This window comes from Sinohyriopsis cumingii, chromosome 6, assembly GCF_028554795.1.
Source record: "Sinohyriopsis cumingii isolate HCF-2022 chromosome 6, ASM2855479v2, whole genome shotgun sequence".
NCBI lineage: Eukaryota > Metazoa > Mollusca > Bivalvia > Unionida > Unionidae > Sinohyriopsis > Sinohyriopsis cumingii.
The window spans coordinates 135,798,893-135,814,540 of record NC_142966.1 but is presented as its reverse complement, the minus strand read 5'-3'; the positions used below and the strand labels follow the sequence as shown (position 1 = coordinate 135,814,540).

Here is a 15,648-nt window from a genome sequence, read left to right as displayed (position 1 = left end):
GGGGTATTCCATCTCCTCGAGGAGAGTCCCTCTTCCTTGGACACGACGAAATGGATTGCTGCTGACGGAATCAAGTCGCGTGTCTGCGGTCACATCTGGATACCACAGGAACTGTAGCAGCAAATTGAAGAGTACCTCACCGAGCTTTGACCAGACCAAGTATCAGGTGGTATAACTTACAGCTCCACGCGATGGAAGCCTCCAGAAAGATTGTGCACAGATGGCTGGCCCGAGATGTCGAACTGGTCAGCCAAGCGGTGAGTTTCAAGCGACCACACGGGATCTATAGCACGACTTGTCCTACACTGCATCTCCATATTCACATTCAACTATCATACAAGGCCCTGAGTGGCTTTGGCGATATCCAACGTGTGCTGCAGACGCCACCAAGGTAACCTCTCATAACAACCAGCAAGGCTTATAAAGGTCAAACCCACTCGACGTTGGTCGCAGCAACTTCGCTCTTCGGAAGCAGAAAGATAACAGCTCCAGGAAATATTAATGCCCAAGCACTCCCTCATCTAAGATTTTATTGAACTGTTCTACAATATCCGGTGTTCAGGCCTCGCTGCAACGAACACCTGAATACTCACGTCCGGGATCAGCATTCAGCAGCTCAGGATACCGGTGTGGCTTTCAATTGTTGATTCGCGCCAGCGTGACGGTATGCCCGAAAGTCTCCTTGGTGGCCGAGGGCTCTTCCGCCCAACCTTATCTTCCTGACCGAGGCGCTAACACTCGGAGAGGCACCTGCGGGTCAATCTGCGATTAAGCGTGTTTCCTAGCTACTCACTGGCGGCCGAGGCTTTCACTTCAAGAGGCCGCAAAGTGGAGGTTACGTCGTTCACTTTGTGAGGGTTGCGTCAATCACGGATGCAAATGTTCGCTAATCAGTCCTGTATAATTCGACGTCCACGCGGTTGATAGGAGCCTTGCCTCTCTTTGGGCAGCTAGAGGCGTCAAATCCTGATATCGAGCCTCGTACTCTGCTCTCTCGTAGTAGTTGTGGCGTGGTAGTTGTCTCTCTAGAGGGTACATGCCCTAAGACAACCCCGTCAACTCCACCTTCACCCATGTATTTGCTTGCCCCACAGACCATGAAGATTCGTCAGAGCTCATACCTCCGGCTATTGAAAGTATCATACGGTCTGCGATAGTTTTGGTCTTTTGCTTGCAGATCAGGCAGTACGACGTCATTTCGGAGCGTCCCTTGAGGCCTAAAACAGAGTCATGACGTAAAAAGTATGTGCTTCACAGCCAATGCGGCAGTGGTCGGTGGAAATACGACGCTAAACTCGTCGGGGTTTATATGCCGTGAACGCAACGCTTTATTTTTGTGTTTTCGTCAACAACGGAGATGCGTTCACCGTCTATCTCGCAGGCTTCCCCATATAAAACCTTCAACGGCGACTAGGCATCAGCGTCATAAAAAAAATGTTTAATGTCATGCTGTTTCCATATTCATCTGGTATAAGAGACTCAGAGAACCAGAGTCTTAGACGCTTTAACTGTTTTTGGAAACCGCAATTAGAACTTGCTCAGACCCATCAAAGATATGGCAGAGTGGCCATTCGTGCGTGATGGCGAAGTAATGTCGCAGATAGCAAAATAGGCGCCTGCATCGCCAAGGGGTATACGCTACTGGTGTAGCATAAAGTCAGCGGGTACCAGTTTGTTCCACGGATGTACGAGGTCGCGGTCCAGATTAATATCGAGCAAGTGAGATCACTCCTACCATCAGAAACCTATTTACGTTTAGCTGGGAATACTCGCACTTTCGCTGCCGCAGAAGGTGTCTTATCGTGGGAGGGAGGGAATGATTATCACTACAACCACTGCGCGGGGTTTGGCAACGAGCCCGGACCAGTTCTCTTGCCATTATAGAATGAAATTCTCACGTTCACTCTCGTCAGAATCTGGAAAACCCGGTTATTTCTCCAACAGTTCTGTGTCATAGTCATCGACCTAAAAAGCAATAATTTTGAAGGTTACTGATAGACGGCTTCGATGCTTTAACACTAGATGAGACATCGAGCGACCGTTTTCAGCATCATGCCATAACACGGGTAACAACTTGATGTCATTCCTTTGTCATTGCTTAACGCGTGTGTATTTAAGCTATTTTACAGACACAAAACCTTAGATTTGCGGACCTCCTAAATCCATTCAGGCTGTATTCCGGCCAATGTAAACTGTGACAATCATATCGTCAGATCTGAGCCGTATGAAAAGAAATGTTTTGAAGAAATCCTGGTGTAAATATAGCGATCCAGCTAGGAGTAGTAACAATAACAAGATTTTCAAAATGGCTGTAAATGATGCCAAACTAAAGTTCCGATACAAACTCTGTTAATTTAGGACCAGCTAGATGTGATAAGAGGTCTTCTGGTGAAGACGCCTTGTTACTGTGACTTTCTGTCAACGAGAAGTAGTGATAAAAAGATTTTAGGGTGACTGCTTCATGACTACATTGGTCGTTATACTGACATCATTTTCATGGAAAGTATTCCGGTGAAAACCCCATGGTAATATGACTTTGCGTTCATGAATAATAGCGATAGACGGATGTGTAAGATGACTGCTGTGGCAACCACAGTTGATGTTAGACATCACTTTCATTTAGTTCCATGTATCAATCAATACAAGTTTTTTGTGCTTTTTTTTCTGCAAGTTTGTGAAAACCCACGTTGATATCACCGTTTATTCAGGAGCAGTAGCGATACAATTATTGTTAAGATGGCCACTGTGGTAGTCATATTGGCATCCGGAGAGGCACCATTTTCATTTAGGACTAACCAGATATCATATCAATATGACTTACTAGAGGCCATACTAGAAATCCGTATCAATTAGACCAATGGATAAATATGTGTTTAAAGTTGTATGCCAATCCCTGATGTAGTTCATATATATATACACGACAATTGTTTTCGCACCCGGAGGTGTGTTCATGCATTTTTAATTATCAACACCATCCAACATATACATTAAACCTGTAAAAAGCTAAGTATTATATTCCAAAGGTACGACTCCGTTAATTTTTGTTAAACATTCTGTTTTGTATTGTCAGTAGCAAAATTGTCTTTGGAATTATTATTTTTGTATAATTTTATGCTTGTACCCCTTTCATTATACTTTGCACGCCTGTCATTTTGTTGACTTAAATTTAGACCAGCCGGTGTGCATAAGACCCTTAGGTTCAGGTCACCAGCAGCAAACAGATATTCCAGTAAAATCGAATCGGACTCAAACCAACGGTCCGACAACTGTGTAGTCGACAACACGTTCGACATCAGTAAACGGTCGTTCCAAACACCACTGCGTGTTGGTGAACACTCGCTGACAGTTCCATGGAAGGTCTTACAGACGGTATTGATCCTAATGCCCTACTAGTTACCACGTTCTATAGTTGCGAATAAAAACGTAGTAAACGCAAGCTTAATGCCAGCGAAGGGTATTCCTATACTGTCAAAAGCCAAAGATAACAAGACTTGGAACTGGTGCAGTTTGCGATAGAAAACCAACCATTGTCCAGTAGCTGTAAGCCTGTTTGATAACTAGTTTGTGCCAGGCAGAAATTCTTTTAATCACCCATCTGTACCCGGTTCCATTTTCGCCACTTAGATTTATATACAAATAAGGACTGGAGCAGCCTTCCAGTATCTCATTCAGTACTATCAGATTCCTGGATATTTGGTTACTAGTTGTTCAAAAATACATAATTCCTCTAATACCTTTTGTATATCAAAATTAATAGTTCAACTCCATAATAATAAGTAGTAACTTTTGTACAAAACAAAACACACCGGTTTTAAAACGAAACGATCTGGTTACGAAACGATTGACATCCCTAGAAACCATTATTCTTACTAACTTTTGTTAAAGTGTACATTTTGTATATCATTTGACTGACATTCCAATTGTTTTTGAAAACTCCCTTACTTTAAAAATACATCTCCCCCTCTCTCTCTCTCTCTCTCTCTCTCTTACTTTAGAATCTCTCTCTCTCTCATTATTTAACTACTGACTTTGAATTTTTGTGTAATGGAGTGCCAAATTATTCTAACATTGAAATACTATTCCAGTGGAGAGAAACTTGTCGGTTGTTAAAACACCTTTACAATCTAATTGCCGTATTGCTGTTTACATTAAACGCTCAGGCAATATACATTTTTATTTTAAAATTCCAGGAATAGTATAAACATATGATTTAATACTAAGGCACAAATTCATGTCAAGGTCATATAGAAAGGACCCTTTTCCACGTACAATTTTGTAAACCCCTAAATCCGCCTTTAAGTCCCATTCAGGCCCTTGAAGCTGACAATTTGAATCCCTATCATAATCATAGTTCACTGTTAAACAAAAAACGTATAGTCATGCTTACAGTTTTTAATTATAAATGAAAACCCTACGATAAAAATAAATTACCAGGTACACACGATGTTTATGGCAGGCGAACATCGAGCACAATTATCAACAAGTTCAATCAAAAAAGTTAAAGTAATGAGATAATGTTGTAAACACTGTCGAGACAATTTTTTACGATTAATGTAGTCAGATATCAACGATCCCATTGGTTCTTTTATCGGCAAATACCAGACGAGTAAATATCAAATATACAGTCTATTGCTTAAATATTTCGGTTTATAAATTGGGTACCTCGAGATTTCCGTTCAGTCAGGTAAAGAAAATATTAAACAAAGATTTTATATTCGAATAATTTTATAAAGCTTTAAATTCGACAAGAGGGGAAAAAAGTAAGTAAACATACTTTCTTTCATGCTCCTTCCCTACTGAAATGAAGATTTCCATTCTGTCTTTTATGTAGTTATTGTTGCTTCTCCATTAACAACTGGTATAACTGAGAATTACTACTACTGCTGCAGCCATCTGTATTACTAATATAATACAGCTGTCTCTACTACTTCTATATCTTATACGACTACTACTATTATCAGTACTCGTTTTGATGGACACTTGCTTTGCTACTCAACGGCTCTACATTCATTCCTCGAAGCCTGTATATGCAAGGATCAGCGGTTATCCAACCAATAGTCTATGTTGCTTCAGATGTGCATCTTTCCTTCATGTCTAAGACGAGTCAAATAGCGCAAACTTCTTGATCATCAAACGCACTCATGAACTTCTTATTGTTTTGCTGTTGTTTTTGTTTAATGCCATTTTTCAGTGCACGATTGGTTACACATGGTAACTAGTGTAACTGGTGGAGGAATAACCCGGGAAAACACTAGCAAGAACCACTGACCCACATGAAGCTACTGGCAAGCTTTCTCATATATCCACATTGACCAAGACTCGAATCCACCCTGCCAGTGGTAAGATGGTAGTGATCGGTAAAGGAGAGCGCATTAGACAACTCAGCCACCCGGGGGCCCATGAATTTCTTGTAAAATTCACGCAAAATAAATAAATTATACAACTTGAATGCTGAGTTGGTTTTGCCACTCGGTTTTTATTTCTGCGATTATTTATCTGACAATTATTAGATTTAGTCAAACTGGAAAAATAAGTATCGTCAGATTTTTAATTTTATCTAATAGGCATTACGACTTTATTCAACTATGTTTATTTTTTGTCATTCTAGATGGAGACTTCTGCTGGCAAGCTGCATTGGGGTGTAAAACATGCCCTCTTTGTAATAGGTAACAACTAATTAATTATTTACTAAAAGATCATTAATTTAGCAATTAACTAATTAACTGAAAGACTAAAATATCCTATTTAAAATATAAATCACACAATGCATCTCGATAATCTATAGACACGGGATAATTAAAGCGTGGAGACAATAATCATTTATTAACAAAGCAAAGTTTTGTTTACAAGAAAATAATGTACAGTTTCCTAATGCTGTCGATATTTTATAATCTAACTAGGTGGGTGTATAAATATTTGTACAGAGTCGGATTAAAATAGACAGTTTGCTTTTGCCGTAAGACTGTAACATACCTGTCATTGCTTGATAAATACACAGAGTATTGCAAACAAAAAAGAATTCACCGTCCGGACTGTGGAAAATACACCACATTCTGAGAAGGTTACATAGTGGACTTCATTTGTTCTTATGTTATTAATTATGCTTTTATCTTTTTATTTTTGCAGTTGTAGATTTTAATTCTTTCACTTAAACCTTTTTACTAACTGTATGTGAGACAGAGAGAGAGAGACAGCCAAAGAGATTTTGACTACGGCAAATTGCTTTTAAAACAACTTGCCATTAAATGTTTGTTAAGGGTAAACATTCATTTTAGACTACAAATCAGTGTTAAATATTATTTTTTTTATGATGGAGAAATATACAAAAATACTGTTTTTATTGCAACATTCGATGGTCAACCACTTATCGCTGTAACAAGATAACCGGGTGGGATATTTCGGATTAACAACAGAACACGTTTTGACGACACAGATATATGGTTTAATGTGGCGATTTATATGAGTAGTGGATGATGAAGATGTGTGCGTATTTATAATCCAAATATTGGATCTATTTAACAATAAACGCACAGTTTCAAAGATGGAAAAAATGTACAAATAAATTTAGGTCAGTAACCCTAAAACACAGGATAAATGATTTCACAAATGATTCAGTAATGGAAAGATGAATATAGTTCACTCAAATAGTAAACAATGTAAGCGTTTACACATAGTAAAAAAAATGTATTCGCTCAGGTAGCGAAATTATGTCACTAAACAAGAACGGATATACAATCTATCCTTCCAGTCCTGAATAATACACTGGGTCTTACTAACCCAAAATTAGCATACAGCTAAAAATACATGTGTGGAGATGCACTCCGTCACCCGTGCACCATATCCGCTCCACAGCTCCTCCGAATCAATTTCACAACCAATATAGACTCCGGACCCTCGGATAACTATGATCACTTGAAACATTAGACCCTCCGGACACTTGAAATATTAGACCCTCTGGTCCCCCTGGTCCTTTGACGGCTCTACAGCTGGGTCACCTTAGTCACTCTTGACATTCCGGACGCTAGACATTAGACGCTCCGGCACCTTAAACGCACCGGACACACGGACGTTTCTACCCTCTGACAACACCGGACACCCCGGATATTCCTACCATCAAAAACTCAGCTGAAAATATACCCGATACAGTGTACTAAACTTGATACAGACATAACGTAAGGACGTTATACATGGTAAGTTAAAAAGATTATAATGGCAATTACAAAACAGAGGTTCAATAGTAAACCTAACCCTGCTTGATAAGACAATAGTAAACAATTCTTTTAAAAAATGTAGCTTTACATTACCAATATAAGTCCTGCACTACGTCGCAACAAGAATAAAAAATGCACGCATTATGGTATGTAAAGAAAACTATAACAAACATGCAAAGGCAAATATGGTAATACACTAGTTATCACTTAAACCCCAAAACGTTACCTACCCCTACAGCTGGAGTTGTGCGAATCCTTTAAGCAGGCCGCTTGCTGACAAAACCATTAGTATTGTAAAGGTCCTTTACATGTAGTAACGTATTCATACCTTTAGAATTTTCGTTATTCTTTATCAAAGGCACCTTGCACGTGTGGCACAGGACGAATCGTACTCACGATTTCGAAATACATAGACCATATTATAATCACCCTCGGGTATCGTTGTACAGAGAAAAAGAAACGAAACCCGAGTACATGTATTTAATTAACAACATTTACACCATTCCGTGACAATCGCATTGTCTCATTGATTTAAAGCGAGGCTTAGAGAATATGCTTAATGACAATAGGAAATAAACTGGCCTTTCCGCCAATGATCAGAAAAACACTTCAGAAATAATATAGTAGTTAGCGTTACACGTTCATGTGTCTTGTTTACGCTATGACGTCTGATGAATGTAGTCTGTGTCACCCGACACCGCTTTGGTTTCCATTGCTATGTTGTTATTGTTGTTGTTGTTGTAGGGTTTAACGCCATTTTTCAGCACAGGATAGGCTGTACATGGCGGCCAGTATAAATGGTGGAGAATGAACCCGCGACAACCCAGGAAAGAACAACCGACCCAAGAGAAGCTACTGGCGAGCTTTCTCACATACCCAGATTGGCCAAATCTAAGACCCACGCAGACAGAGGTGAGATGGCAGTGATCTGTAACGATGAGCTCTTTATACCACTGAAACCACTCGCCGCCCCATCCCACCCCACCCCCCAATTGCTTTGTAATGGATACCCAACTGCAAATTTTGTACGAAGATAAGACTTTCGGTAAGCGAGCCTGGTGCACATCGTACACAATTTAAACGATCAATACAGGTAGCGACATGACTTGAGGTGTTGTATTCCCGGCTGAAACATTTCCAAGTTCCTTTTCATCGAGCAGCATGAACTCATTTGAACTTTCCTTTACTGATCTGGTGCCGATCAAAGGGGTGGAGGTGGGGTGGCGGCAAAGCCCTGGCGGTTGGACCAGACTGACAGGCAGATTTCTTATCCGTTTTATCGACAGCTTGGCTTGGTGTACTTTGCTATCGAAATTGTTGTTTGTTTACGTTTTAAGCGTCAATCTACAATAAAGTCAAATGTTATCTAATATTTGACCGTCAATATCGTAAATTCAAAGGTTTGAGAATGTACGGTTTACAAAATATATGTGAGAGAGTATCAGTCAAATGGAATCCTGTGGAACAAAGTCTTCATGTTGTAACTAAGCTTGTGTTCTGTTTGTATTTTCTTTTTTTTTCTGCAAAGGACAAGTCTAAATCGAGTCCTTATAATGTATTCATATAATAAATGCGATGACATACTTGTATGCCCTCTTCCCTTGTGTCAAGATCATTTCTTGAACATTTTTTAAAACTAAAGATAAGTTATTGGTACTGTGCCATCGTAGCATTCGTATCAAGGATCTGTTCTTCCTCCAGGTTTATTTAATGTCTATATCAATGACTTACCTGTAACACAGTCGCGCAAGTTCATGTATACAGGTGACATTGCTCTCGAAACCCAAAGTCGCTCATTTGCTGAGCTTGAGGGTGTACTGATCAAGAAATGCCGTCTGCAGCCAAGCGCAAAAAATACAGTATCCAGCGTCTTCCACCTTAACAATGCAAATGCGAACCGTGAGCGAATCAGTGATCAACAAATAAAACACGACCCGACACCAACATACCTCGGTGTGAAACTGGACAGATCACTGACATTCTACAATCACCTGAAGAAAACTGCAGCAAAACTTAGCACTCGAAACAACCTACTCCGCAAATTGCCTGGCTCAACTTGGGGCGCTAGTGCACTGGCCCTTTGTTAATCGACAGCCAAGTATTGCGTCCTGTCTGGCTCGACAATCCCACTCTAAGTTAATTGATGTCCAGCTCAACAAAACAATGCGCATAATCTCTGGAACACTGCGTCCTACTCCTTTACGACGGATGCCGGTACTCAGCAACATTCCTCCTCCACAGCTGCTTCGTCAGGAAGCAACCACAAAAGGGTTGACTAAGGTCTATGCCAGTGTGAAACTTCCACTGTACATGGACATCACCTCACATCCAGCAGTCCTCTTGACTTCGAGACGCCCAATCTGGTTAGATCCTTTGCGAAGAATATGGGAGCTATTTCGGCATGGAGTGTCGAGTGGTCTTCAACGGATGCAAACCGCTCCCTTGTAGCTGAGCCATCTGTCTGCCCTCTTGGCTTCAACCTTCCACGTCATCTGTGGACCACACTGAACCGTTTTCGGACAGGACAGGGTCGTTGTGCAGTCAACTTTGTCGCATTGGGTCAGGCCACTAACTCTTCTTGTTGCTTTGGAGCTCTTCAGACCATGTCACACATTGTGAACAACTGTCCACTGGCAAGGTTCTTCTGTGGACTGCAAGCTCTGTACCTTGCTGATGATGACGTTGTTAAATGGCTGAGCACGCACTGCACACGATAATAATAATATTTCGATTCGTCTTTTATATACATTATACAGAAAAGCATTTCATACAGATTGTTTTCAGAAATTTTCCACAAATAGATTCCATCATGGGCGCCCCATATAGGGGAGGGAACGCACCCACTCACCCTCACCTCTAAACATGTTTTATCCTACATCCGTAAAACTTTACAGCTGACCACTATATGCTTATCCCTTCCACCCCAAAATAGTAAAAAAAAATAAAAAATGAAAAATTCTGCCGGCGCCACTGATTCCATCTTTTTCAAATACTTATACCATGATGTGCAGGTGCGAAGAAAAAAGAACGTGATGTACATTTTTTTCTCGATGGGTTGTGTCGGTTCACATTAATGTATTCCTCCTTCTTTCTTTCCGTTAATAGATTTCTAAATGTAAATACATATTTTTAATCCAATAATTAGGGCTTTATTGTTTACGGCAACTAATTATCAATTCAAACAACAATATTCATTCATATTATTAATTGTAATTAGAACTATCATGAGAGAAAAAGAGAGAGAGAGCACAAGGAAGGAAACAAATTATTAAATTATTCGAGTATGATAGAATATTTAACTTTTCAAATAAATTCAAGCAAATTCGTTTATGGATGTTGTCTTGTATAGGAAGAAAGATTTGATACAAAACAAGGTAATGCGATACTGGAGCCAAAGCAATATCCTACTGACCTACAAGGCCTTGTGATCTAACACGCCCCCACATACCGAGATTGATTTAATTAAGTCGAAAATAGGGAGCTTGGTTACACTCCTGATTATATTTGATAATAATTGTGATCTTTTATTTAATCTCATATTAATTGGGAATCAGATTACCCACATGACGTGCAAATGCGAGCTTGTCATACAACGGGAAATACATATTAATATAAATTTGGCATGTGTAACTTCCTGATGTAAATAAGCGAATAAAACCAAGTCAGGGTCCGGATCTGGCTCGCGGGCCACAGGTTGCACATGCATGATGTAAATATTTATTTTATCACACATGAAGAATTAACTAATTATAAATTTTTAAAAACACCGATTCCAAATAACGTTTAAAATTACAAGATATATAAAACCGACTAATTTATTTTGCATGAAAAAGCCTGACATTGTGCATACGAACATAATTACAATAAATAAGAGGCAAACTGCAACGTACAGCATGCATTTTAGAAGCACGTTTACAAGGGAAAAAAATACATAAACATAATTAGAAGGGGAGAAGATACATTACGACCTGCTGATTGTAAATCAATAGCAACCAGGTACACTATGATTAAAACAGAATATTTCAAACACGTATCTACAGAAGAACAAGAAAATAATGGAACACACGTATATTTTGAGTGACACGAAAAGAAACAGACAATAATATTACATAAAAGACATTTTTAAAAATCGTCCAACCGTGGATAACCGGTAGCTTCCAAAATGAAAATAAATTAATAATAATAATAATAATAATAATTTAAATGATAAATTTGTGTTAAACCTACCATAGTTATAAAAAAAAATGTATGAATCCTGAAGTTTACACTTTCCTAATCTTAGCGGTAGACTGATGACCATCCTTTGTGAAAATCACATGCGTGGAATATAAGGTTCCATGGCGTCTCGTCGACTACGTTATTTCTTGATACAGACAATTGGTCAAATGGTAGGCTTAAACGGGTGGTACAATGTATTGTAGCCATTTCAGTTAGTACAATCTTTACGTTCCGCATAACAATCACTCCATAACCCTGACGATTTAACGCCACGTCATTAAAGAATTTTAACTTTCATTGATTTTCACTCAGTTAGCCGAAATACACTTCTAAAAATAAAATGTATCAACAAATATGAATTGAATATCTTCTCTCTTTTGCGACTAAATGACGCAGCTCACTACATGCAAGTCAATACAATGTCCAAATACGAGGACATGTCCGCGATCTCATTAAATCGAAGTGTCAGTTTAAAAATGATTTCCTAATATCTGAAGCTTTATTTATTTATTTATTTATTTATTTATTTATTTATTATATCAAGTTGTGATTGGTCAATTAGTCATGCACTATCAATTGACAACATTGGAGATTGGAATTATCTCGGAGAGAACCCGTCTAACCCTAGAGAAGACGGAAAATGAAATGAACGGAGAGAGAGGCAGCGCTAAGTAAAACCAGTCTAAATTTTCTCTCATAACGTGTGTTTGTTTCCTTTCCTCAAAAAAATAATTATGGTATAAAAGCGCATCATGTGTACAACTGTTACAATACAAATAAGATTAATTCTAAAAACCAAATTAAAACTACTCAAACTAACCACAAAAATAACTCTATTTTTCAGTGCTTCTTTTGATCATTACTTCAAAATCAAACTCCACTACTTCAGTATCTACCGCAATGACGAATGCAACAGCGTCCACGTCTTCAACATCCCAGGTAGCAACAAGTGCTGCTGCATCCACTTCGATTACACCCTCCACAGCCCAAGCCACCACTGGAACAACTTCAAACACAACTGTAGCACTATCAAAAGGCGCGTGTGATGGTGTGCCATCGAGATCTTTGTACCTTCTGTCTGCAAGCTTTGCGTTTGTAACCGTCATGCTATTCTAAACATCAACTGCCTGGTCCCTTTTAATTAAGATAATCATTTTCAAAAATAAGTTCCAGTGGGATTTGCGCTGAAAATATGTACATTTGTTGGAGACAAAATAGAAATTTTGGCCACATTATGAAACATGTCGAATGTTTATATCCTAACGGTGTTTGAAAATAAATCCAAACCTGTTCCAGAGCTAATGACAAGAAATTTCGGGTGGAGGTTTGGCAGTAAATAATGAAGTCTTGTTTATTAAATATAGCATTATTGGGCAAAAATACATATTTCGCACCAGAGATATTAGTATATAAAACATAATTTATAATGTACATTTTGTAGCTAGCTATAGGTTATATTTTTGGGGCCAGGCTCGTCGCTGCTGTTTTGCATGATACGGCTATATTCTAGTTGAGACTTCCGTTTATGTTGTAATTTATTTTCCGAAAGTTATCCAATAGACTGTGCATATTTTATCTCACGGCTACGCAAGTGTAAGAACCAAGTAGTTTTGTTGGTCTTGCTGCTGTAGTATTGTTTTTATTTTATTTTTTATCTCTGAACTCGCACAGTTCTGCTGTTAGGATTGAAACTCATAACTGCAGGCTATTAAACTGTTCAAACTTGATCAACCCTCTAATCCACTCTGCCATCGGCAGTTGCCTATCACAAGGCTTCATTTGTACTTGTTCACATGTGTTATACAGAATCAGTGTAGTTTAAACCTTTTCTTTCTAAATTTAAGATCATACATTAATAATTCTCCTTTTGTCTCATTCAGTATTTACCAAATGTGCCTAAAATGCGTGGTGGATATATTCGTATTGGCTGTAACAAAATGACGTGTTACGTCTTCCTCTAACCTCGATCGTAATATTTTCCTTTTACTCACTGCTGAATCCATGATGTTTTTTTTGTCACGATAACCATTGGGTTTATCCGTTAAACATAGTAGTTTGTTTACTGTAATACTTTATTAGCTTGGTCGTTGAACTAAATGACTGCACTAAAGTTAATGGTGTGTCATTATTAATAAACAATGGGCTTGTGTTAATGATGTCAAATGAAAAACTGGCCGAAAATGCGCAAGTTATATACTATACGACTCTGTTTAGATGGATGCAGGTAAAATGTGATAATAACACGTAAGTAGGAAAGTAAGAAAATAAGACGTATCTTTATATTCACACCAAGTCCATACCATTTAATAAGTACCTGATAAGTTTGATGTATGGGACTGGAAGTGTAACCTATGATAACAATTATGTTGTCAAAATTTAACACATCTCTTAAATTCTTTAATGAAACACGCAGAATATTTGATGGTATTGAATTTTCATTTGACCTGTAGGATTGTAGGATTACGCAGTTCTGTTGATAGATAATTCTATACTAAGAACATGACAAAAAATTAAGTACACAAATGGACGGGTACACAAAGTAGTACTAGAGGAATACTGATTGCAAGACATAATAAAAATCTCAATAATCATTTATTTAAATACATTATTGGGAAAGTTTAAAACAATTGTGCGGGAAAATTGTCAGTTAAACAATATCATTTAAGACAAGCGTTTTTTAAATCAAATTATGCGCTGTCTTACAAGTTTCACGCATAAAATAAGCGATGTTAATCACCAACAAAATCTTCAGAAGCGGAAATAAACTTCTAAGATATACTTGAATATCGAATGTATGTATGTATGTATGTATGTATGTATGATGTGTGTGTGCGTGTGTGTGTGTGCCTGCCTGCATGCATGCATGCATGCATGCATGTATGTATGTATGTATGTATGTATTGGGTAACCAAGAGGCACCATTTTCATTTAGGGCCAACTATGTATTGCAAAATTTATTGTGGTGAAATCGACAAGTGAATATGACTTACCATAGCAAAACTTTTACTGTTGGTCGTTGAATATCAGTTTTCATTTAACACCAGTTAGAAAGATGCATAAACGTGTCTTTCATGCAAATCATTGAAGTAGTTCGTAAGTGGTAGCAACAACAAACTTGCGCTAACGGACAGATTGATGAAAGACAAATGATAAGTAACATGTCAGTCATTAGCTCTTCTGGCCTAAGACCAATAGAACTAAACAACCGGAATGTATCTCGGTTTTGCATCCAAAGGATTGTTCATGCATAATATCAAGTTTAGTTGTTTTGTTTCCTTTTGTATATTTTTATTATAATTTTTTTATATTATTTTTTGTGTGCTTTTGTTTGTTTATTATTATCAGAGGCATCTAACATCTCCATCAAACTTGTGAAAAGTTAATTTATTTATTCCAAAAGTGTGTAGCTAAAAAGAGATTTGTGTAACTACGTCCATATTCAGAGATTTTGGTTTTAATTTAAATACTTAAATAATCTGTGATATCATGTTGTTGTTTTTTTGTTTGATACTTTTGTCATGTTTTTTACACATGTCACTTTGTTTACTTCTTTCATCTGACGTCTCGTTATTAAACTAGTATTCTATCACCAGAAAGCCTAAACTTATATATTAAACAAAATCTTTGTTCTTGTGCCTTAAGACCATTCCGGCGGCCTAGTGGTTAGAGCGTCCGCCTCGGAAGCGGGAGGTCATCGGTTCAAACCCCCACCGAGTCATACCAAAGACTTATAAAAATGGTACTAACCGCTGCCTCGCTAGGCGCTCAGCATAAAGAGGTTAGTGGTAGAACTGGTCGGCCTGGTGTCAGGATAATGTGACTGGGTGGGACATCATGCTACGTGTCTGCGGCATGATACCTTAGTGCTAGACATCACTATAAACTACCACAATGCAGAAATCGTAGCAACATGACTGAAATTTTTTTAAAGCTACGTTACAAATCCTAATCACACACACACACATACACACACACACTGTGCCTTAAATATTATATACTATTAAATAAAATAGAGACACTTCTTGTAATCTTCTGAAATACATATCTTAAATGCAGCTATGACGAGAATCAACTAAACTTGATCATCCACTATTCGGTTTTGTCTCGGCTTCAAACTGAGTAGATTCTCACACTCAGAAACGGTAACCATATTGATATGCTGCATTTAATACTCTGTGTAAGGTCAATCAATGTTTCCCTTAAATCTCTCAACGCAGTA

General features: G+C 38.2%; 1 long non-coding RNA gene across 1 annotated transcript; it reads left to right on the top strand.

Moving 5' to 3' along the window:
- Positions 1 to 4,656: 4,656 nt before the first annotated feature.
- LOC149798059 (uncharacterized) lies at positions 4,657 to 15,025 on the top strand. Its single transcript, XR_016421951.1, has 3 exons — positions 4,657 to 4,760; positions 5,609 to 5,666; positions 12,274 to 15,025. It is a non-coding gene; the product is annotated as an uncharacterized LOC149798059 (long non-coding RNA).
- Positions 15,026 to 15,648: the final 623 nt, after the last annotated feature.